Source organism: Thalassophryne amazonica, chromosome 1 (genome assembly GCF_902500255.1).
Source record: "Thalassophryne amazonica chromosome 1, fThaAma1.1, whole genome shotgun sequence".
In the NCBI taxonomy this organism is placed as follows: domain Eukaryota; kingdom Metazoa; phylum Chordata; class Actinopteri; order Batrachoidiformes; family Batrachoididae; genus Thalassophryne; species Thalassophryne amazonica.
In genome coordinates this window covers 62,354,196-62,379,346 of record NC_047103.1, presented here as the reverse complement: position 1 = coordinate 62,379,346, position 25,151 = coordinate 62,354,196, and the positions used below count along the sequence as shown (strand labels likewise).

General features: G+C 41.8%; 1 long non-coding RNA gene across 1 annotated transcript; it reads left to right on the top strand.

Moving 5' to 3' along the window:
* The first annotated feature begins 6,491 nt into the window (after positions 1-6,491).
* Positions 6,492-20,573, top strand: LOC117519592. Its single transcript, XR_004563364.1, has 3 exons — positions 6,492-6,501; positions 11,163-11,166; positions 20,464-20,573. It is a non-coding gene; the product is annotated as an uncharacterized LOC117519592 (long non-coding RNA).
* The last annotated feature ends 4,578 nt before the right edge of the window (positions 20,574-25,151 follow it).

Here is a 25,151-nt window from a genome sequence, read left to right as displayed (position 1 = left end):
ATGTCCAGGATCTGTTTAAAATGAGGGATTCCAGCTACAGTTTGAAACATTATTATTTGATAAATTGAAGATCCGTGCTACTGTTAAAAGTCATTGTGTTCCTGTCAGGGGTGTTAATATTTGGAATAATTGTCCTGATAATACTAAAATACTTAGTACATTGGTTTGTTTTAAAAGGCTTTACAAAAATAACATATTTAGTCATTATAGTTTGAAGGATTAGGTTTGCCAACTTTGTCATTGTTCACTATTACTTGGTTGGTTGTGTTTTGAAATTTCAGTGATTGATTAAGTTAAATTGTTCATGCACTTTCTTTTTTCTTTTTTGTATAGTTGTCATGAGTATATATATATATATATATATATATATATATATATATATATATATATATATATATATATATATATATATATATATATATATATATATATATCCATCCATCCATTTTCTTCCGCTTTATCCAGAGTCGGGTCGCGGAGGCAGCACCTCAAGCAAAGCCGCCCAGCCGATCCACACACACCTCCCCCAGCTCTTCTGGGGGAACCCCAAGGCGTTCGCAAGCCAGTCGAGAGACATAGTCCCTCCAGCGTGTCCTGGGTCTTCCCCGGGGCCTCCTCCCGATGGGACGTGCCCGGAACACCTCTCCAGCGAGGTGTCCAGGGGGCATCCGGAAAAGATGCCCGAGCCACCTCAACTGGCTTCTTTCAACGTGGAGGAGCAGCAGCTCGACTCCGAGCTCCTACCGAGTGACCGAGCTCCTCACCCTATCTCTAAGGGAGCGCCCAGCCACCCTGCGGAGGAAAATCATCTCGGCCGCTTGTACTCGCGATCTCATTCTTTTGGTCATAAGCCAAATCTCATGACCATAGGTGAGGATCGGAACATAGATCGATCGGTAAATTGAGAGCTTTGCACCCCTACTCAGCTCTCTCTTCACCACGATGGTCCAGTACAGCGACCGCATCACTGCAGATGCTGCACTGATCCGTCTATCGATCTCACGCTCCATCCGTCCCTCACTCGTGAACAAGACCCCGAGATACTTAAACTCCTCCACTTGAGGTAAGGACACTCCACCGACCTGAAGAGGGCAAAGCACCTTTTTCCCGTCGAGAACCATGGCTTCGGATTTGGAGGTGCTGATTTTCATCCCGGACGCTTCACACTCGGCTGCAAACCGCCCCAGTGCACGCTGAAGGTCCTGATTTGACGAAGCCAACAGAACCACATCGTCTGCAAATGGCAGAGACGAGATTCTGTGGTTCCCAAACCAGACACCGTCTACACCCTGGCTGCGCCTAGAAATTCTGTCCATAAAGATAATGAACAGAACCGGTGACAAAAGGCAGCCCTGGCAGAGGCCAACGTGCACTGAAAACAGGTTTGACTTACTATTGGCAATGCGAACCAAGCTCCTGCTGCGATCGTATAGGGACCGGATAGCCCTTAGCAAAGGACCCCGGACCCCGTACTCCTGGAGCACCCCCCGCAGGGTGCCCGAGGGACACGGTCGCATGCCTTCTCCAGATCCACAAAGCACATGTGGACTGGTTGGGCGAACTCCCATGAACCCTCGAGCACCCGATGGAGCATGTAGAGATGGTCCAGTGTGCTGCAACCACGACAAAAAACACACTGCTCCTCCTGAATCTGAGGTTCAACTAACGTTCGAATTCTCCTCTCCAGTACTCTGGAATAGACCTTATCGGGGAGGCTGAGGAGTGTGATCCCGCTGTAGTTGGAACACACCATCTGGTCCGCCTTCTTAAACAGAGGGACCACCACCCCGGTCTGCCAATCCAAAGGCACTATCCCCAACCGCCACGCGATGTTGCAAAGGCGTTTCAGCCAAGACAGTCCCACAACATCCAGAGACCTAAGGTACTCAGGACGGATTTCATCCACCCCAGGAGCCTTGTCACTGAGGAGCTTTCTAACCACCTCAGTGACTTCAGGCTGGGTAATGGATGAGTCTGCCTCTGAGTCCCCAGTCTCTGCTTCCTCTTTGGAATACGTGATGATGGGATTGAGGAGATCCTCGAAGTATTCCTTCCACTCTCTGAAAACATCCCCAGTCAGGGTCAACAGCTCCCCACCCGCACCGTAGACAGTGCTGGTGGAAAGCTGCTTCCGCCTCCTGAGGTGTCGGACGGTTAGCCAGTCCTCCTCCATGGCCTCCCTGAACTCCTCCCAGACCCGAGTTTTTGCCTCTGCGACCGCACAGGCTATGGCACGCTTGGCCTGCTGGTACCCATCAGCTGCCTCCAGGGTCTCACCTACCAACAAAGACAAGTAGGACTCCTTCTTCAGCTTGACGGCATCCCTTACTTCTGGCGTCCACCACCGGGTTCGGGGATTGCCGCCGCAACAGGAACCAGAGACCTTGTGACCACAGCTATGAGCGGCCGCATCGACAATGGAGGTGGAGAACATGGTCCACTCAGACTCCATGTGTCCAACCTCCCCCTGGATCTGGGAGAAGCTCTCCCGGAGGTGGGAGTTGAAGACCTCGCTGACAGAGGGTTCCGCCAGTCATTCCCAGCAGACCCTCATGATACGTTTGGGCCTGCCAGGTCTGACCGGCTTCCTCTCTTCCCAGCGGCTCCAACTCACCACCAGGTGGTGATCGGTCGACAGCTCAGCCCCTCTCTTCACTCGAGTGTCCAAGACACGTGGCCGAAGGTCAGATGATACAACTACAAAGTCGATCATCGACCTCCGGCTCAGGGTGTCCTGGTGCCACGTGCACTTATGGACACCCTTGTGCTCGAACATGGTGTCTGTGATGGACAAACTGTGACTAGCACAGATGTCCAACAACTGAACACCAGTCGGGTTCAGACTGGGGAGGCCGTGCTTCCCAATCACCCCCCTCCAGGTCTCACTGTCGCCGCCCACATGGGCGTTGAAATTCCCCAGGAGAACAATGGAGTCCCCAGTCGGAGCGCTATCTAGTACCCCTCCCAGGGACTCCAAGAAGGTCGGGTACTCTGCACTGCCACTTGGCCCGTCAGCTGAGACAACAGCGAGAGACCTGTCCCCGACCTGAAGGCGTAGGGACGCGACCCTCTCATTCACCGGAGTGAACTCCAACACATGGCGACTAAGCTGGGGAGCAATAAGCAATGCGACACCAGCTCTCTGCCTCTCCCCATGGGCAATGCCAGAAAAGTGGAGGGTTCAGCCCCTCTCCAGGAGTTGGGTACCAGAGCCCAAGCTGTGCATGGAGGTGAACCTGACTATCTCTAGTCGGTATCTCTCAACCTCCCGCACAAGCTCAGGCTCCTTCCCCCCAGGGAGATGACATTCCATGTCCCAACAGCCAGGGGCTGTGAGCACGGACCGAGCCGCCAGGCCACTTGCCTTCGACCACCACCCAATCCTCTCTGCACACGAACCCCATGGCCCCCTCTGCAGGTGGTGAACCAACAGGAGGGCAGGCCCACATCGCTCTTTCAAGCCAAGCCTGGCCGTGCCCCATGGGCTAAAGCCCGACCACCAGGCACTCGCGCGCGAGTCCCAACCCCAGGCCTGGCTCCAGGGTGGGGCCCCGGCTCTGCCATACCGGGCGACGTCTCGGTCCTTGATTTTTTACTGGTCATGGGAGCTTCTGAAATGCCCTTAGTCTGACCCGTCACCTGGACCTGTTTGCCTTGGGAGACCCTACAAGGGGCACAAAGCCCCTGACAACATAGCTCCTAGGATCATCTCCTAGGTACGCAAACTCCCCCACCACGATAAGGTGGCAGCTAGAGGGGGAGTTTATATATATATATATATATATATATATATATATATATATAAACTTGTATATGTATGTATATTTGTATGAATGTATACATATTTATATATGTATCCATTCATTATTTTTAATGGTATAAGGGGAGGGTTCTTATAAGTCTTGCTTCTGCCTTCAGCCTTTCGACCACATGGGTTCTCTGTACATGGTTCCTTTTTATGTTTTGTTGTTGTCTTTATTGTTGCTCATTTGTGTGCCGGATAAATAAATTTATTCATTCATTCATTGCGGTCAGATGGTGCTCAGACCGCCGTCGGATAGGTGTCCCATCTCCACGGCACCCAGAGGGTTTTGAACATATGCATCACACTCGGAGCCACTTGCCGATTGTGACCAACTGTGTGGACTCTCACAGTTAGCTGTCAGAGTGTTTTGGAACTGAAACCCGGCACGTTTCGGATGTTCACTGATTTGTCATTCTGACGCCATTCTGAGTGATTCTGGCTATGTGCAACGGGGGTATAACACCATGAGGTTCAAAAGACCATTATTTGAGAATTTTATTTCAACACAATTAAAAGTGTGATTTTAACGCTATGTGAGATGAATTAACTGATGATTTTTCTTACATTATTAAACCTGAGCAACAGGGGTGGTGGCCAAGTGGTTAGTGTGTTTGGTTTCAGTGAAGACTGTTCCTGGTACAAAAACCTACCCCTGATCATTCTCCATGTAATGTGGTGTTGTGCCAGGAAGGGAATTTGGTTTAAAACGCGCCAAATCAACATGCTGGACCTCGAATCTGCTTTGGTGACCCAGAGTGAAAGAAAGGAAAACCAAAGGCACTAATTTATACATTTATATACTTATATTAATAGAATGTTTGACATTGCTTTATGTAATTGACTTTTGTCATTGGTAGTCTGGTCACCCCTCTGAATCTGGTCTGCTTGAGGTTTCTTCCTACACTTCACTGTAGCAAATGTGCTTGCTATGCTTGGTAGTGAGGTTAGAGCTTACATTGTGAAGCACCTTGGTGCAATGTATGTTGCGATTTGGTGGTTTGTAAATAAATTGAGTGAAATAAATCATTTTACTTGCAATATTACACCTGAACACAATCAAGTACTATTGAGAGTGTGATATATACACTTTTTACTTGTTACAAAGTAATGCTGAAGTTGTCAGAAAACTAACATTATCTGAAAATGAATATTTTAACACTATTTAAAGTGGATCTAACTCTGAATCAATGAGAATTACACACTGAAAAAAGTGAGACACAGTGCACTTCATTCAAAGTACTTATTTACATTGGTCTAATGGAAAATTGTGGTTTCCAGTTTAAATCTGCTGGAATCACTTTACAAAATCATAAATATACATTGTGAGAAGCTAAAAAAAAAAAAAAAAAAAAATCTGTAACAAATTACATCAAATTTTTTGAAGTTGATCCAACAGAGCATTTTTTTCAGTGCATTCAGCTCAGGAATACTGTGAATCTTAATCAGAATACTTTATTAATCCTAGATTAATAAAGTATTCTGATTAAAATTTAAATTGTGGCATCTGAATTAACACTGATGATTTTGCTGATATTATTAAAACTGAACAGTATTAAAGTACTATTTAGAATGTTAAAAACAGACTTTCATATGTTATGAGTAACACTGCGATGGGCAGAAAATTGTCATGTCAATCCCTCAGTAGTTTGAAAGATTGTCTCTTGACCAATTCCCGGATAAACTGGTAGATGCGGAGATGACTGAACACGCCCAGTCTTGATGTGCACCGTTTTTGACAGACGCTGGACGTGGTTGCTGCAGAAAGCTTCTGCCACCCAGGATCTTGCTCTGTCTCCTTCTTCTTTCTCCTCTGTGTTGCTTGTCCACAATTTTTGGAAGATTTTCTCTCCCATGTGGATAACTGCTCGCCCGCAGACTTGGTCCCTCACTTGTTCTTCCCAGGTCTTCCAGTCGATGGAGCAGCTCTTGAGGTTGTGCTTCAGGTGGTCCTTGTAGCATTTCTTTTGCCCTCCTCTGGACTGTTTTCTTTCGTTCAGCTGGGAGTAGAAGATCTGTTTGGGACGTCTGCTGTCATCCATCCTAACGACATGACCAACTCACCGAAACTGTTTGTTGATGTTAGAAATCCAACATTATTTGAGAATAAATATTTTAACACTATTAAATGTCTATCGAACACCGAATCAGTGACAATTATATCAACTCAGGAATATTGGAAATTTTCACACTAGGAGAGTTGAATTAACACTGGACTTTGTGCTGTGTATGCTGCACTTTACTGGAATTCCAGAATCAGCCCGAATAAAAAGGAAGCAGTAATCTCCGTAGAGTTTTTAAAATGATTACCCTTAAGTCAGAGCACAGTAGACCGCTCTAATGATGCCCACCAATCGTTTGACATTCCGGCCTGTCATGTTGTGCCTTTAGACTTCTCTTTGTTGCATTATACATTAGTTCTTACCCCATATATTACATTTGTAATCCAGGGGCAAATATTTTCAATTGGGGGGTGGGTTTGATTTCTGTGCTGTAGCAATTTGATACCACAGCACTTGGGAGTTATCACCAGAGTGGCCGTAAGCTCTGGAGCAATTCATAATTGTGTTCTCTCATCTCATATTGCAGCGGCTGAAGTTTTTCATTTTTGTAATTTATTTTCTCTGCAGCACGAGCGCACACACACATATGAATCACCCATGCAAACAAACACACACACACACACATAATCACATACAGTAGATGTCTCATCCTGGCACTTTTTTGATGATACATTAAATGCTGTAAAGTTGCATCGCGCTCTGCGTGCACATGTTCTGTGTGTGATTGAGGCAGGGTTCCTCCACCTGTGCTGGCTGGGAGTTAATCCGGTTAGGTCCTTGTCTCGTCTCTGCAGCTGAGCGCTGCAGTTGAAGCTCCACTGTGCCCTGCAGAGGCCCAGGGCGTCTCTCCAGCCCGGCGCATCAGTATAAGCGTGGCGCGGTAAGGAGATGAGGCCGGCTCGGCCCTCGTTACAGAAATTAGATGGATCAGGGAGTAAACATAACCAGCTTTTCATACGTTCCCCGGCTCGCAGCTGACAGAGAGCAGAGAAGATGGAAGGGAGGGAGGAAGAGAAGGCATGATTCCTCCTCTAATTACTTCATGGGTCAGTGCTCCTGCAGGCAGATGTCAAAAAATCCAACACTTTGTGATGTGCGGAGAGTGCCGGAGAATGGCAGGGATAGAGCTGAGAGGAAAACTGGCAGGAGCGCAAGCAAAAGGAGAGCGTAATGAGAAGAGGAAAAATGAGATGCTGAAGAAAAGAGAGAGGCGGAAGAGAAGGTTTAGAAGGAGAAAATGGTGAATGGGTAAGAAACAAGACAAAACATATAGCAGGAAGAGGAAAGGGGGGTCAGAGAAGGAGAGAGAAATCAAGGTGTTAAGAAGGTGAAAGAGTGGAAAGGGGAGAAGATTGTGGGGTTGTAGCACATTGTCAGGACAGTGGGAGAATGTGGTGGTGATGACACAGATTGGTTGTGGAGTGGCGATGACCTGGGATGGCCTGTGTCTGGCAGAGAGGTAACAGGGGAAAAAAGCTCTTCAGATTTCCCTGTAACACAGAGAAACTGCTCGCGCCAACTGAAGTGACAACTGGCATCACTGCAGAAATGCTTTAATACAATAAGAGCGATGTGTCCAAATTCAATCATATTTTTTTAATGTTTTCTTTGACAGTCAACATCAGCTCATGTGCTATGCTGCAACGTAAAGCCTATTTTCATATTTATGCATAAAATTAATACTATTCTATTTAGTTTCTTTTTTCAAAGAAAATGAGTAAAGGAGACTTCATGCAAGAACACTTTAGTAAATTTCTATTCGACAGGCTGGTAGCAATGTACCACCGGTTGCATATAAGAAGAAGGAGAAGAACTTTATTAATCCCAAAGGAAGTTGTTTTTGCCAGAGTGCCGAATCAGTAAACACTGCTTTGTCTTTCTTTCTTTTTTTACAGTGAGAACAGTGAGTACAACATGTTTATGCAAAATGACCGAATACACTTGCACAAGATGTTGACAGCATTGCACATAGCTCTGAGTAACTGAAAAACTCTGACCACTATGTCTTCATCCTGCAGAAGGGGGAGGAGTTATACAGTCTGATTGCCACAGGTAGGAAGGACCTCCTGTGGAGTTCTGTGGTGCACCTCGGGAGCATCAGTCTTTGGCTGAAGGTGCTCTGACAGGACATCAGTACGGCATGAAGGGGGTGGGAGGTGTTGTCACGGATGGTGAGCAGTTTTCTCAACATCCTCCTCTCAACATCCAGAGAACTGTGTAAATCCATACGTGTTGACAAGAAGAGCGAATATCCAAATGTCTCATAAACACCCAATAAGGCTATGGGTGCCACCATACATGTTTGAAGTATGAGGTCATGACAGTGAGATTGGCAGCACTGGAGAGGACTTTTTAAAAAGGTTTTCATACGAGGAACATTATGTCAGATCACCACAGAAAACAGTCTGTAATTATTAACAGTGTAAAAATGGTAAAATGGTTTTCTCAGTTGTTGCCTGAAATTAAAGAATTTCTGAAAAATTTAATTCATACTGAATATGCACAGCTAGATTTAGATTTAGCCTTTCTTACCAATCTGAATGACAAGCTCAGTAACTTGAATCTAGAAGTGCAGGGGAAAGACAAACATATCATCAACATGATCAGTTCTATGAACATGTTTAAAAGCAAGTTACACTTGCTATCAAGCAGGTTGCAACAGTGTGATCTATGAAACTTTCCACACATGGACACAGAACTTAAGCGTCAAGGCATAGACTGTAGGCCCCCCCATCCCACAACTCAACAAAATGTTTTTTTTTTTGAAAACTTGGGATGTCTGCATCATGAATATAAGTGGTAACAGTGAAAATATTGGAACTCAGTAAGGGTTATCAGCGTGTTTGTTGACCTACCACACAAATGTGGTTTCTTCACTTGTGATTAAACATAAAAATTAAATAACATTAAACAATCAATTAAACACGCAATGCTTTGAATAAAATCAAATCAAATCAATTTTATTTATATAGCGCGAAATCACAACAAACAGTTGCCCCAAGGCGCTTTATATTGTAAGGCAAGGCCATACAATAATTACGGAAAAACCCCAACGGTCAAAACGACCCCCTGTGAGCAAGCACTTGGTGACAGTGGGAAGGAAAAACCCCCTTTTAACAGGAAGAAACCTCCAGCAGAACCAGGCTCAGGGAGGGGCAGTCTTCTGCTGGGACTGGTTGGGGCCGAGGGAGAGAATCAGGAAAAAGACATGCTGTGGAAGAGAGCAGAGATCAATCACTAATGATTAAATGCAGAGTGGTGCATACAGAGCAAAAAGAGAAAGAAACACTCAATGCATCATGGGAACCCCCCAGCAGTCTAAGTCTATAGCAGCATAACTAAGGGATGGTTCAGGGTCACCTGATCCAGCCCTAACTATAAGCTTTAGCAAAAAGGAAAGTTTTAAGCCTAATCTTAAAAGTAGAGAGGGTGTCTGTCTCCCTGATCCGAATTGGGAGCTGGTTCCACAGGAGAGGAGTCAGAAAGCTGAAGGCTCTGCCTCCCATTCTACTCTTAAAAACGAATAAAGAGTACACATTATATATCAAATGAAAGGTTATTATCTCAGCAACATTTTGGAACCAATTTTATTCTTTACGGATTTGTATGTATAACGCTATATGAACCTAAAAGTCCTCAATGTTACAAAATTGATGAAACGTAAAATGCTTCTTTTTTCTATTAATTTTCATTGCAACTCAAATACCTGCTAGAACTGTCTAAGTATATAACATCTGGCAAGAACACAGTTTCAGCTTTCATATGATATAAGTATTGTGTTCTTGGGACTAATATTATTGAAAATGCGTCAGTTTAAAGAATGTGTTTCACTGATGAACATGCACTCACGGTTGATAATAAGATACGATGAAACAATTAGACCAGTTACAATTAAACCTATTTCATACAACAAATAACATATTGCATAAAAGCTGCATTTTGTTATATCAAATGTTATTGGTCACTCTTTTACTGTATGAAATAAAAGTTTCCAAAATGAACAAAATATAAAATATTCCATATCAACATGCATTATGTATCACTGGTGGTCATTGGTATAGTCTGGTTTGGTATAGTAAAGTATATGTCCAGAAACTTGCATCAGATAGTTTTCAAAGAATAGCAGAATATTTGAAACTCTCCTTAACATCCAGAGTGACCAATGTTTCGCAATAAATTCACACAATTCCAATTCCATGTCAACAAGTCTGTTAATACATATCAAATCTTAGCTACCATTTTGTTATTGAAGAATTTAGAAAAAACACCATCAAATGTCTTCAGCATACTATTCATTCATTCACTTTCACTACCCAGCAGTGGGGAATAAGTTTCATTACACTAGAAGTCTTTCAGAAAGCGCTGTAACTAGGTTTAAGGATATGATTCCTTCTTTATGTTCTCTAATGCCATATACCAACACAGTGCAGAGTAGCTACCTAAACTCTGTAAGGGAGATAGAGTATCTCGTCAATAGTTTTACATCCTCATTGAAGACAACTTTGGATGCTGTAGCTCCTCTGAAAAAGAGAGCTTTAAATCAGAAGTGTCTGACTCCGTGGTATAACTCACAAACTCGTAGCTTAAAGCAGATAACCCGTAAGTTGGAGAGGAAATGGCGTCTCACTAATTTAGAAGATCTTCACTTATCCTGGAAAAAGAGTCTGTTGCTCTATAAAAAAGCCCTCCGTAAAGCTAGGACATCTTTCTACTCATCACTAATTGAAGAAAATAAGAACCCCAGGTTTCTTTTCAGCACTGTAGCCAGACTGACAAAGAGTCAGAGCTCTATTGAGCTCAGTATTCCATTAACTTTAACTAGTAATGACTTCATGACTTTCTTTGCTAACAAAATTTTAACTATTAGAGAAAAAATTACTCATAACCATCCCAAAGACGTATCATTATCTTTGGCTGCTTTCAGTGATGCCGGTATTTGGTTAGACTCTTTCTCTCCGATTGTTCTGTCTGAGTTATTTTCATTAGTTACTTCATCCAAACCATCAACATGTTTATTAGACCCCATTCCTACCAGGCTGCTCAAGGAAGCCCTACCATTATTTAATGCTTCGATCTTAAATATGATCAATCTATCTTTGTTAGTTGGCTATGTACCACAGGCTTTTAAGGTGGCAGTAATTAAACCATTACTTAAAAAGCCATCACTTGACCCAGCTATCTTAGCTAATTATAGGCCAATCTCTAACCTTCCTTTTCTCTCAAAAATTCTTGAAAGGGTAGTTGTAAAACAGCTAATTGATCATCTGCAGAGGAATGGTCTATTTGAAGAGTTTCAGTCAGGTTTTAGAATTCATCATAGTACAGAAACAGCATTAGTGAAGGTTACAAATGATCTTCTTATGGCCTCGGACAGTGGACTCATCTCTGTGCTTGTTCTGTTAGACCTCAGTGCTGCTTTTGATACTGTTGACCATAAAATTTTATTACAGAGATTAGAGCATGCCATAGGTATTAAAGGCACTGCGCTGCGGTGGTTTGAATCATATTTGTCTAATAGATTACAATTTGTTCATGTAAATGGGGAATCTTCTTCACAGACTAAAGTTAATTATGGAGTTCCACAAGGTTCTGTGCTAGGACCAATTTTATTCACTTTATACATGCTTCCCTTAGGCAGTATTATTAGACGGTATTGCTTAAACTTTCATTGTTACGCAGATGATACCCAGCTTTATCTATCCATGAAGCCAGAGGACACACACCAATTAGCTAAACTGCAGGATTGTCTTACAGACATAAAGACATGGATGACCTCTAATTTCCTGCTTTTAAACTCAGATAAAACTGAAGTTATTGTACTTGGCCCCACAAATCTTAGAAACATGGTGTCTAACCAGATCCTTACTCTGGATGGCATTACCCTGACCTCTAGTAATACTGTGAGAAATCTTGGAGTCATTTTTGATCAGGATATGTCATTCAAAGCGCATATTAAACAAATATGTAGGACTGCTTTTTTGCATTTACGCAATATCTCTAAAATCAGAAAGGTCTTGTCTCAGAGTGATGCTGAAAAACTAATTCATACATTTATTTCCTCTAGGCTGGACTATTGTAATTCATTATTATCAGGTTGTCCTAAAAGTTCCCTAAAAAGCCTTCAGTTAATTCAAAATGCTGCAGCTAGAGTACTGACGGGGACTAGAAGGAGAGAGCATATCTCACCCATATTGGCCTCTCTTCATTGGCTTCCTGTTAATTCTAGAATAGAATTTAAAATTCTTCTTCTTACTTATAAGGTTTTGAATAATCAGGTCCCATCTTATCTTAGGGACCTCGTAGTACCACATCACCCCAATAGAGCGCTTCGCTCTCAGACTGCAGGCTTACTTGTAGTTCCTAGGGTTTGTAAGAGTAGAATGGGAGGCAGAGCCTTCAGCTTTCAGGCTCCTCTCCTGTGGAACCAGCTCCCAATTCAGATCAGGGAGACAGACACCCTCTCTACTTTTAAGATTAGGCTTAAAACTTTCCTTTTTGCTAAAGCTTATAGTTAGGGCTGGATCAGGTGACCCTGAACCATCCCTTAGTTATGCTGCTATAGACGTAGACTGCTGGGGGGTTCCCATGATGCACTGTTTCTTTCTCTTTTTGCTCTGTATGCACCACTCTGCATTTAATCATTAGTGATCGATCTCTGCTCCCCTCCACAGCATGTCTTTTTCCTGGTTCTCTCCCTCAGCCCCAGCCAGTCCCAGCAGAAGACTGCCCCTCCCTGAGCCTGGTTCTGCTGGAGGTTTCTTCCTGTTAAAAGGGAGTTTTTCCTTCCCACTGTAGCCAAGTGCTTGCTCACAGGGGGTCGTTTTGACCGTTGGGGTTTTACATAATTATTGTATGGCCTTGCCTTACAATATAAAGTGCCTTGGGGCAACTGTTTGTTGTGATTTGGCGCTATATAAAAAAAAAATTGATTGATTGATTGACTGTATAGAGGATCAAACTCTGGTTCAATGTTCATGAATTCATCTGTGTCAGAGTGACTATCTTCCTCTGCTGTACTGTCCATAGTGTCAAGTGCTATGTCAGCAAGCTCTTGCGGAAGCATCAATTCTGCATACCAAACAGGTTGCAAGAGTCCGTCCTCCATGTTTCATCCATGACCATGGAATGCTTTGGGTGTGTCTGGATTTGGAATGTGTGCCCTCTTCCAAATACCTTCTTGGTAGTTGACTCTATAGATGTGCTGTATCAGAGACTGTTTGCAAGGTGGTAGACTTCCCACATCAACATTGGTGGATGGAATATGGAATATTCTCTTTTGTGCAGGTTTCATTGATATGAATGAGTCATAGGTCACCAGCTCTTGAAACCCGAGCAGCACGGTGCACAGTGCACAGGTGAAGGATTCAAGCTGTTCTATCACATCATCCGATATGTCCCTGAAATCTTCTAGATTGCTCAGTGTGCTAATGTGCTCACGCAGATGGATGAGACACTTCACAGGCTTTACTTTGCTGATACCTCGGAAGGCACATCCACTATATGCATGCAGAGCCATCAATGAAGTGCATATGTCCTGTGTTTCTGATGAGGAACTGACATAATGAAGCAAGATGAATAAAATGTCTGAATCTGGACTATTCACACAGACAAATGTGTACTCCTTATCCCTGGCATACTGTAGCTGAGACACAGAATAATTTGAGAATCTGTCTCCTCCTGAGTGGAACTCAGTGACGGAATTTCAACTTTTGTTGTTTTCTTTCCATCAGTGGATGTGATCAGGAATGCTTTTTCCTCACAGATGAAAATCAGCTGTCTTCCATTCACTTTTGGTGCATACTGATTGCTACTCCACACCTTCAAAAGCAATCTGATGAGTTGGATTTTATTTTCTTCATTTGCTAGAAACGGTTTACAATCTGCAGGTTTCTTCTTTGCTTCACCTTTCAAGACCAGTTTTTCTCCACAGCCACGGCGACGTCTCTCCATGGATTTGACTGAATCAGGAAAGTATTGATCTGTGCTAAATACAACATCTCCAGTGTTGCCCAGCATAGTGAAGATCATTGAACAGATCTGGCTAAAGATATTCATTACAAGTTAGTTATTATTAAAGTTAGTTATTTATTCATATTTGCATGAAAACAATATAAGAAAACAACACAAAATTCTTATAAAAATTCATAATTCCTTTGGATATACTGTACAACAGCCATTAACAGGTTTCACTCCTAGGATTGCCATGACGATCTGCTGAAAGACGATATTTGATGTTAAGTGCACATTCGACTTAGACTTAAATATCTTTGCTAATATTAGCCATAACAACACAATTATTATACCAAATGAAAGCTTAAGCTGCATGCTTTTTAGATATCATCTAACAGGGTGTAGGAGGTTTGAAAACTGTTATGAAAATGAAAAGCGAAAAGAAGCATTTACATTTCATCAAAATTTCTCAATAAAAAGTACCATGTGTTTTAGGTTGATGTAGAACCATATATCCAATCTGTAAAGAATAAAATTGGTTTCAAAATGCTGCTGAGATAATAAGCTTTCATTTCATATATAATGTGTACTCTTTGTTCAAGGCATTGTGTTTTTAATTGATTCTTGAGAGTCAGTTTCTGTGTTAATCGCAAGCAAAGAAACCGCGTTGGTTTGGTAGGTCAACAAACACGCTGATAACCCTTACTGAGTCCCAATATTTTCACTGTTACCATTTAGATTCATGATGCAGACATCCCAAGCTTTCCAAAAACACCCATTTTGTTAAGTTGTGGAGGGGGGGTATGCACAGGGGACCCCTGTAGCCCATGGCCTACTGTGTGGAGCTTGAGAGTGCACGTTATGCTGTGCAAGTGCAGAGCATCTTGTCAGACAGGCGCTTTACTGACTTTGCTTCCATTGAACCTGTTCTCATTTTTCTCTGTTTTCCATTTGGGAAAAATATTGATGTGGACTGTGTAACATCCAAAATAGCGTCACTCTTCAACCTGGATAGCTGTACTGTTGGGAATGAGATCCTCACACTGAAAAATGACATTGAGCCAAAATACAGATCCACCATGATGGATGACCACCTTGTGGCCTGCTTACGGCTGGCACTTAGCTCCTACTGTCTGAATTATGAGAGACTAGCTGCCTCCTCTCAGTGCCAAAAGTCCCACAAAGTAGGGGAACAACTTTTCCAACTTGAATTAAGGATTGTATTATTTGAAACTTTATATTTGTGCCAGAAAATTTTTTATTATATTGGTGCACAATAAATTGTGGCTATGCTATGGCATTCAATATGGCTTGGTAGATCTCGATACACAGTCAAAGAACTTTCAAAGAAGATCTTGGTTCAAAAAAGGTTGGGCACCACTGCTGTAACATAACATAACATGTGGAAAAAGTGATGCGCGGTGAATATTCTCCAGATGCACAGTAGAACTATTACCTCATTACTGGAAGTAATTAGGAGTTTGAACCAAACACAGAACACATAGCCTAAACGAGAGTAATCACACATCTACTAAAGCTCAACAATTTGCACCTGTGGACTCAACACTGCTATCATGAAAGTAAACTAATTCATAATGGAACCTATTATCTATGCAGTACTATGCTGTCAGAAAATCCTGATTGGCGGTTTAACGCCACACTACACATTCATCCAACTTCCTGCTAAAGGGCATATACTGTCTGCCTTTTTCCCATGTTTGAGGACATCCAAATCCAAACACACACCCACCCACCCACACACACACACACACACACACACACACACACACACACACACACACACACACACACACACACACACACACACACACACACACACACACACACACACAGAACCTGTGTGTGTGGGTGTGGTGGTTGTTGGTCAGTGTGCTCTATGAGACCCGATTGAGGCTGATTTGGCCTCGCTGAACACGTCTCACTTCCCCCTCAGTGAAGCCGGCATGCCCTCAGGTCTTGATTTCATCCTGATTTGTTGGCTGCCTCTGTCAAAGCCATGCACCACTCAGGCCAACGTAAGGCAAATGCTACAGTAAACACACACAAATGTGTGCATGTACATGTGCACATGTAATGCTGCAGATTCAGAGATTACAAACACAGAAACATACTTACATATGGATAGATAATAGTATGTGAGGCAGATACTAGCAATACTAGGCAGATTAGATAGATAGATAGATAGATAGATAGATAGATAGATAGATAGATAGATAGATAGATAGATAGATAGATAGATAGATAGATAGATAGATAGATAGATAGATAGATAGATAGATAGATAGATAGATAGATAGATAGATAGATAGATAGATAGATAGAAGCAAAAGGTACAAGCAGATGGAGATCCCTTCGGCAATGACTTCTAAGCTCTGCTCTCCAGGGGCTGCTGGGATTTTCATTTCAATGAGCTCTAAATATTCATCACTTTCTCTCTCCACAGCCACAGTTTTAACCCCTTCTGCTGGCTGTTTGGACTTTCTCAAAGTGACAACTCAACCAGGACAACTAAAACAAACTGAGAGACTGGGTAGAATAACAAGTGGTCTCAGATAACACCCAGGCTCTTAGTATGTGATGATTTGCTTTCATACTCACTAACACCACCATCATGTCAGTATTCGCACAGAGAGCCAACAATGGGGCTTTGTTTTAAAGAAGGCTTTTTATTAAATCAAATATCACGGCCATCCTTTAAGCTCGTCTTTGTCTCAGTCCTCACTGGCCTCTGTGCCTCCATCAGCCTGTGGATGAATGTTAAGAGAACCCATTGACATCTCTGGATTAACATATATTAAGGGGTTAAATCAAAGTGCCATTATTGTGGTTTAAGAGTGAATGCGACCCGTGGGATATTATGCTTCCCACTTGAAGCTATGAATGGCTAATGCTAAACAGCACTTCATTACGGGAGCACGCTTCATTGACAGTGCTGATCACGAGAAGAAAATCTCCTCTTGAAAAGCTGTTCAAGTTAAACAGCCTGAATCCAAACTGGATGGCTGGATACTGTGAGGAAATGTTCAAAACAGATTGCTGGCAAATAAAATACAACCCCAATTCCAATGAAGCTGGGACATTGTGAAATGTAAATAAAAACAGAATACAATGATTTGCAAATCCTCTTCAACCTATATTCAATTGAATACACCACAAAGACAAGATATTTAATATTAAAACTGATAAACTTTATTGTTTTTGTGCAAATATTTGCTTCTTTGGAAATGGATGCCTGCAACACGTTTCAGAAATGGTATGTTTACCACTGTGTTACATCACCTTTCCTTCTAACAACAATCAATAAGCATTTGGGAACTGAGGACACTAATTGTGAGTGTCATGATTGGGTATAAAAGGAGCATCCCCGAAAGGCTCAGCCATTCACAAGCAGAGACGGGTGAGGATCACCACTTTGTGAATAACTGCATGAAAAAAATAGAACAACAGATTAAGAACAATGTTTCTCAATATTCAATTGCAAGGAATTTAGGGATTCCATCATCTACAGTCCATAATATAAATAGAAGATTCAAAGAATCTGGAGAACTTTCTACACGTAAGCAGCAAGACCGAAAACCAACATTGAATGCCCCTGATCTTTGATACAGAGGAACAGAATGATCATACTTGGATTGTCTGCCCAATAAGAGGGATGAAATATTAGAAAATGCGGCCTTTTTTTTTTTTTTGCTGTGTGGGTGTGTGTGTTTTTTTTCCCCACAGCAGCAGCGTGATGTGGTATCACACACTCCAGGTGCTCGCACTGTGTTCGTGCATGTGTATGAGCATACACAAAACCATTGCTGTGGTATTGTTCACACCTGTCTGACTGTGTGTCCCTCCCGACAGCAGGTGCAATGTTTCGTGGTTCCCCGTTTCATTTGTTTATCTGTTTTTTTTTTTTTCGGCCGGTTCCTGCTTCTTTCGCCCAACTTCGTGTTATGTGTGAAGGGGCCATTAAATTCTTCAAGCGTTCGTTTAAATTTCTCTAATCAGCAACAGGTTTATCTCTAATATAGAAAGCAAGTGGTCCACAATTTACTCTTCAGTTCAGAGCCAATAAGAACAATACACATTACATAAAAAGCAAGTTCTAAGTCACCTTTCTGCTGTTTGCAATTGCAAACCAGAAATGCAACCTCTTCCACCCCACCACCAGCAGTTGGTTCCTGTCTAATCCTGGGGGTAGGCTCCACCCGTGCCTTATTCTGATGACAAGATTTGAGATCAACATACTACAAAGAATGTCCTAATATTCTGTACAATGCCTCTACCAATTAAATGTTTATCAGTGTCTTTTTTCCAAACTTTTAATGGTAGAACTACACTAGCATGTCATGTACAGCTGCCACAGTTGCTAGGCAACAGGGTAATGGGTCTGGATAAGTTAAGGACGCAAAAGTAAAATTGTCCCTGGGCTAGGTCATCTCATTTAAGAACGGTCAGTTTTGCCTCCATGGTCTGAGAAGGCCATATCTTCATAGCATGCAGCCTTCGAAGTATGCAGGCCCTGAACTGATACACAGCCAAAGTGCTTCTCCAAGTAGAACCAAATGTTGGGAAAGTGTAGTGACACGGACCCACAACAGGGGGCGTAAATGAACGGACAATAGAGGGAGTTAAATTAGAACACTTTACTGTTGTGAATGTCACAACCACACACAGCAGATTACAGAATAAATACAAGTCAATTAATGAAGGTGTCGTGTGGGCAGGCTCGACGATAGGAGACGCCCGTCTGGAGATGAACCGGAACCACACGATTTCCACCGCCACCGAACCCGAAGAATACTGGAGCCGCCAAGTCCCGAAGTCCCCAGGTGGCCACCGTCTCAGCGTGTTGGATCTGGTACTGCTGGCGGAGAAGAAAGACAGTCAAGTGTGGGTGTGTGTACACCCCGTAACAATAACGGTGGGAATTCCACCTCCACCTTTAACACACACTCGTGCAGCGTCTGTTTAACCACTTATCTGACGGGAAGTAGGACGAAACAGTCGCGACCCACGCCGGTCCTCTGGTTGACAGCTGCAACACAATAGCTCTTGGAATCACTTAATGCTGGCAGAGAAAGTTACCTCTCACAGAAGTCGATATCTTGGCAATGTGGTGGAGGTGTCATCCTGCTTTTATCCAGGGTGAGATGCAGATGATCGGTGACAGCTGTCATAGTTGATGAGTGACAGCTGTCACCTCGGCTGTTCCTGTAGGCGGCAGCGCCCTCTCGTGCCTGAAGCCCGCACTTCAGGCAGGGCGCCCTCTGGTGGTGGGCCAGCAGTACCTCCTCTTCTGGCGGCCCACACAACACCAAAGTTGTGTCATGAAGCGCATCATTGTAAAACTTGTGGCAAATCCCAATGTGGATCTCTAGTGTATCAGTAGTGGTAATTCTGAGCTACTGGAGGCAGTCAAAAAATAAAAAATAAAAAAATAAAAAACTAACAATGATAGCAATGTTGAAAAAAAAAAGAAAAATGCTCCAGGGTGGTAAAACTCTGCATGAACCAATGTGACCTGCAGAGAGTGAGACTGCAGTGATTGGGCTTTTACCTCAGCAGTATGAGGCTAATGCTAACTCCAAGTGATCACTTTTAGCAACTATAATGTATTTTTAAGAAAAGAAAAATTATATGAAAAGTGACCATTAAAATTCACATTTGTGAATGTCTGATGGAACATCATATGACTTAGTTGCCTGTGACAGTGTGGATGGTATCCATAACAGAACAAGGAATCTGTAATGGGGATTTCCATAAGAGCTCTCTATTGACATGGATTTGAGGATCAGGTGACAGACAAAAATGTGACAATGAGAGTTGTGTCATCTCAACTGAAAGGATCCAGTTTCTATTTACCTGTCTGCCAGAAAAAAAAAACAAAAACAAACAAACAAACAAAAAAAAACAAGAAGCGACACTTAGACAGTGCCACAACATACTTTAAATGTTTCACACACCTGTCACTCCTTGAGGATTTAGGCAGCATATGCCAAGTGTATCCAAAATGCTGGCATATGCTGGTGTACGTTTATTAAATCATGGGCAAGTTTTGTATAAGTTAAGAGCACGTTGAAGCACACTGATATACGTCGTATTATTGAATGTACCTCAAAAATGTTTGGGCATGCGCAATATTTTCAATGTATGTTGTGTATGACTGATACGTCCTGCATATGCGGGCCATAAGTTGTAGGTAAGTTATGCGATTGTTGACACGTTTCTTGTAAGTTACTCATAAGTCGAAATACATGCATTGATGCTGTCCATTGATTGACTCAACAACTGAAAGCTGCAGTCCTCAGACTTCATCAAATACTAAAACTATTCACACACGGAGTAAATATAAAGTCCTAAACTTACCTGTTCATTTCAGTCGGATTCATCATCACAGCCTGATGAAAACGTATCCACATAAAGTGTCCTGATTGTGGAAAACAATGTCTGAAAATCCTTTAGTTCTCTGTCGTGGGTGAAGAAACATAGCATTTTAAATTAAGTCCCCAGTGATTTGTCTCTCAGCCTGAACCAGAAAATGCAGGTGCTTTGTGCTACAACAAGACAATTAACTTATTTTAAAAGTTGAGTCACAGTGCCTCATTCATTCACATCAGCATTTACCAAAGACCTTAGACGATTCTTTAGCATTCTGCATGCAATTAAAATAAATCCTATGATTCACCAAGACAAAAATAAAATTATATTAAATTTAAATAATGTTAAATTACTCTGTTTTGCCTCTGTGTGGAGGGGAGAGGCATACTCGTGCTCAGTGACGTGCTTGTCAATATTTACCTGTTCCGCCTGCCAAACAAAAGGGTTCTGCTGGTGGTGGAAAAGCAAACCAAGTCAGACTTAAACGTTCCGACCCGTATCATACCGTGCAATACCGACCCGAACCGCTCGGTGGAAACAGGGCTTGGCATTAGATCAATTCTATCTAAAATTTAACCAGTTTAAACTTGACTAACACAAAACAATTTTACCACTGTATTTAAATCTGAATGGCTCCAAAATATTTCAAAGGAGTCATAGATGGATCTGTCTCTTGGATGGCAACCAACCAGGTACACAAATGGTCCACCCCCAGCTCTCGAATGTAGGCAGATACCCCCTATGGCCTTCTCCAGCTGCTGAAGAACGCACCCACATCTTGAGCCTTGCCCAGAGAAATGCACCACACATCCAAAAATGTCAGCACTATTGACCCCTCACAATGCAAGTGGTACTCCGCATCTGAGGGTTCCTTTGTAGTCATTCATTTGATACAGTCACTCCAGCTGTATCCAAGAATCCTCCAAAGAGGCCGAGTGCCAAAGACATATAATAATCCTTCGGTCACTCAGTGTCCAACTATACAGTAAGACAGGTAGCACCGGGAACCAAAAGACTTGGACCTTCATTCCCCTGCGAAGACATCATTACCATCATACACCCCTGTTAGGCAATGTCATGACTCCATTAGCTTTTCCCAATCATCTCTTGTTCTCAAAGATCAGGGACTCAGAGGACCCTTCCTTAACCTATTTCTCGACATCGCCATTTTAAATATTCCCTATATACAGTTTTAGCATGGTGTCCAAATTTCAATCTTGGACTGTGATGGCCTTGATGTTTCCAGAGATAAATTAATTTACTTGTAATAACTTAAATAACTTTATCCTTGGCAGACCATCAATCATTCAACCACATTTTTTCAAAGTCAGATCAAAAATCAAGTTGTGTTTTTACACATACATAGATGACAAATAGGACAGAAAACAATAACCTGCTTTCACCATTGTGGGTACTTCAAAGTTTAATGCATACATATATCACAAATTATTCATTCATTCATTTTCTGCTGCTTTTCCTAAATCAGGTCATGGTGGCAGCACACCATAGTAGTTGTAAACTAATTCCTTCTTTGATTATTTTTAAATTATTGAAATGTTAAGTTTATGACTTAGCTGTGGTGCTGCTGCTTAGCTCTGCACGCAGAAATTTATATCAAAACACGTATGTGTGGGCGGATAGGAGTGCATGAATGCAAGGCATCCATCTCCCGCTTGTCAGATGGAAGAGCGTTGACGCTGATGAGAGAAAACTGGATGGAGACGGCGTCCATCCAGGCAGCAGCCTCATCATTACTGCAGCAATCCTTTTGATCATCCTTCGTTCTGGCTCTTCATCTTTCTTTGTCAATTTGTCCGTCTGTGTCTGTTCCCACTGTCCAAAAGCAGACACGTGGTCGCAGTTATGGCACATGACACCCACCCTTTTGTCTTTTGAGTTTTTCCATCTCACTGACCTCCTCTGCCCCTCATGCACGCCCATGTATGAGCACTCTCTGCTTCTCATCCTGCTCTCCATGACAGCACAGACCATACAGGAATCCCTGCTGTGTCACTCAGTGAGGATGTGCAGTAGGAGTGTTTGGCTGATTGTTGTTTAGTCATGCAAAAATCTCTATAATTACCTCTGTCAGTGACATTATGTTTTTTTAATTTGCCGATGTCAGGATATTGATGGCCACCAGGGGGTGAAAGGAAAAAAAATGCATAAAAATATAGTAATTGATCATTTTTAAAACATTTTTTTTTTCTCAGTAAGGTGTATTCAACAGAAAAACATGGTATTTAAAAACAACAAAAAAGCAGGTTACTTCTTGCTTCCTCATCTGTCCCACATTGTCGTTCTCTTCTTTTTGTGCAAGGAAACTTTTCGCTCACAGTGTGCAATTATTTTGAACCAATTGCAGACTCAAAAAAACACCCAGCCATACAAATTCAGCTAATCTCTGCTCTCTAATTTGAAGAAAAAGTGAGCAAGAGCACTATCACATGAACAGAGTCATAGCTGATGGTGTTAGACCTTTGATTCCTTCAGGGAACTTTGGAATTTCTATTTTCATGAAACTGCAGTGACGTTATTGTAATAGATTTTTTACTTTGGTCACTTTCACCAAACTTACTCTGTAGTTGAACATCAACTCTGAAATGGCCCTCACAGGATTAGGTCAATGGTTTCCATTTCACACCAACCACTTGCATGTCCGGCATCAACACATCCATAAATCTTCTCGTCAAAGGACAAAATGTAGCTTTACCAGTAGGATTTACACCAAACTTGGAGATGGGTTCTGGCACTGCCCAGCAAGGTCAAATTTACCAAAGGTCAATTATTGATGCCAAGCTCTTTTCTGCCTGTCTGTTTGTTGGCCTCCTCCTCCGAGATCCTTTTGCTGATTTCTACCAAAGTTGGTACACTGGAAAAATGTGGATTGAAATTTCTGTAAAAAAAATGTTAGAAAATTTAACTGAGTGTATTATTGTTGTTGTCAGTAAATGTTATTCACATATAATTAGTAAATTGTAAGTTACCACTGTCAGATCAAACCAAAAGAAGTTTTTGAAAGTCACTGTCATTTTCCAACCCGTTCGTAAAACACAATACAGTGATGCTTCCCCAAGAGCTATGAGCTTCTTTCCACCATTGCTCTTGTAAGTTAGAGACACAAGTGGGAAATGAACCATCAGCCTTTTAATCAATAGGGAACTGGTTCTACCAATGGTGGTGGGGTTCATCAGGAGCTAAGCAGGACTTGAAAAAAAATAAAGTTTAAACCTCATTTGGAATAACCAGAGGACTTCTTCTAAAATCAGATATCTTGTAGCAAATACATGCCCAAAGTAAATGTAACTAAAATGAAAGGACTACATATGTATGAATCAAATAGTTGGTTCAAATCCTGTTTGTGTACATGAATGTCCATCAATGAACCGCGATATGAAAGTTTTGCTGTGTTTGATTTTGAAGCAGATTTTACTAAAGAGAAATAAACAGCATGTATTTTAAAAAAGCAAAAGAATCTACCCAGTTAAATATATTTGATAATTTATCAAGTAAATTTAACTCCACATTTTTTCTGCTGCATGTGAATGAAGGTCGATGCCAAAATTGCCTTTAAAGAATTAAGTTGGGAAAAGGTCAAGATCAACAAATTTGATTTTCATTCCAATCTGGTCCAAATGTGGCACAGAGAACTGCCCTGGTAAGAGCACCCATTTCAGCGCACAAACATGTCATTGAATTATTGTGTCTTACTGAACATTTTAGAGTCTCATCATTTCTTTCTTTCACATGCCACCGCTTGTTGGTTGTGTATTAGTACTATTAGGCAGTAACTCAAGTATACATCTTTGTGAGAAGGCTGGTTTCCTAAGCCAGACATTTTTTAAATTAATGGGCATGTTGATAACATTTTCATGAATCCTGGTGGAAGCCAAATCTTGGAGTACACGCTATAAACCTTTGTGCTTAACTCCAATAAAGATTTATTATACTAACAGATCCTAAGAAAACATGATCTGTATCAGATGCAAGTCATCTTTTCAAAGTTGGGATTTTTTTTAATTACTTCACAAAGTTGGTTGGTATGACTAAAATGTGAAGAGTCAAGAAATCTTAAAAATACAAAATTTTAACAGTGAAGGACAGACACTTTGCTCAAGAATCAAGTTGGGAAAAGGTTGGACCTAACTTGCAAAAAAAGAGACTTTAGTACATTTAGAGCTACATTTTTTTTTTAAAGTGACAGAGTTTGGGAATTGTAATGGATTTCTGCTGTAGTTATTAAAAAGGTTTCTGTTTGCGTCTTTTTTTTTTTTCCGAGAAAGCTGAAAAATATGACTTGCATGAAGAACCCTCAGTAATGTTGAATTAAATTCATTATTATCCTCAATCACATTCTGACTTCAATTTACTGTGATTTAATTGTTTCCAACCTGGTGCAACCTGCAAACAGGCCTCACATTCATCAGCAACATTTCAGATTTTTTTAATAGTTCTATTTCTCACCATGAACAAAATGACAGTTTATGAATATCCTTTGAAAGCTTATCTTTTCTGGAACTAAATGAGCCCAAGAATAACATTTTATGATAACACAATCTCGATCAAGCCAGCAAAAACACAAGCTAGCCTACGGGCTAAAGCTTACTTTTATTGCTTTGACATCATCAGCTGTCTAGAAGAAGATGGACATTTTACAGTAGCAACGGATAAACATTATGATTATTATTGTTGTTGTTACAGTATCCATGTGTTGGAGTGCCTAGGGTATTCTATGTGAAATTGAGCCTGAAGAGGGGGTGGGCCTTCATCGGAATGCCCATTTCAATAAAATGTCTGATTTCATTTCTGTCCACTTTTGTCCTGTACAAATCCTTTTCTTATTCATGAAATGTGTTCCTTGTCATCCGGTGTCAAATGATATCTAGCAAGTCTGTCAGAAAGTTTTGTACATACTCAAAACTTTGAGCGGACATCAAACAGAGAAC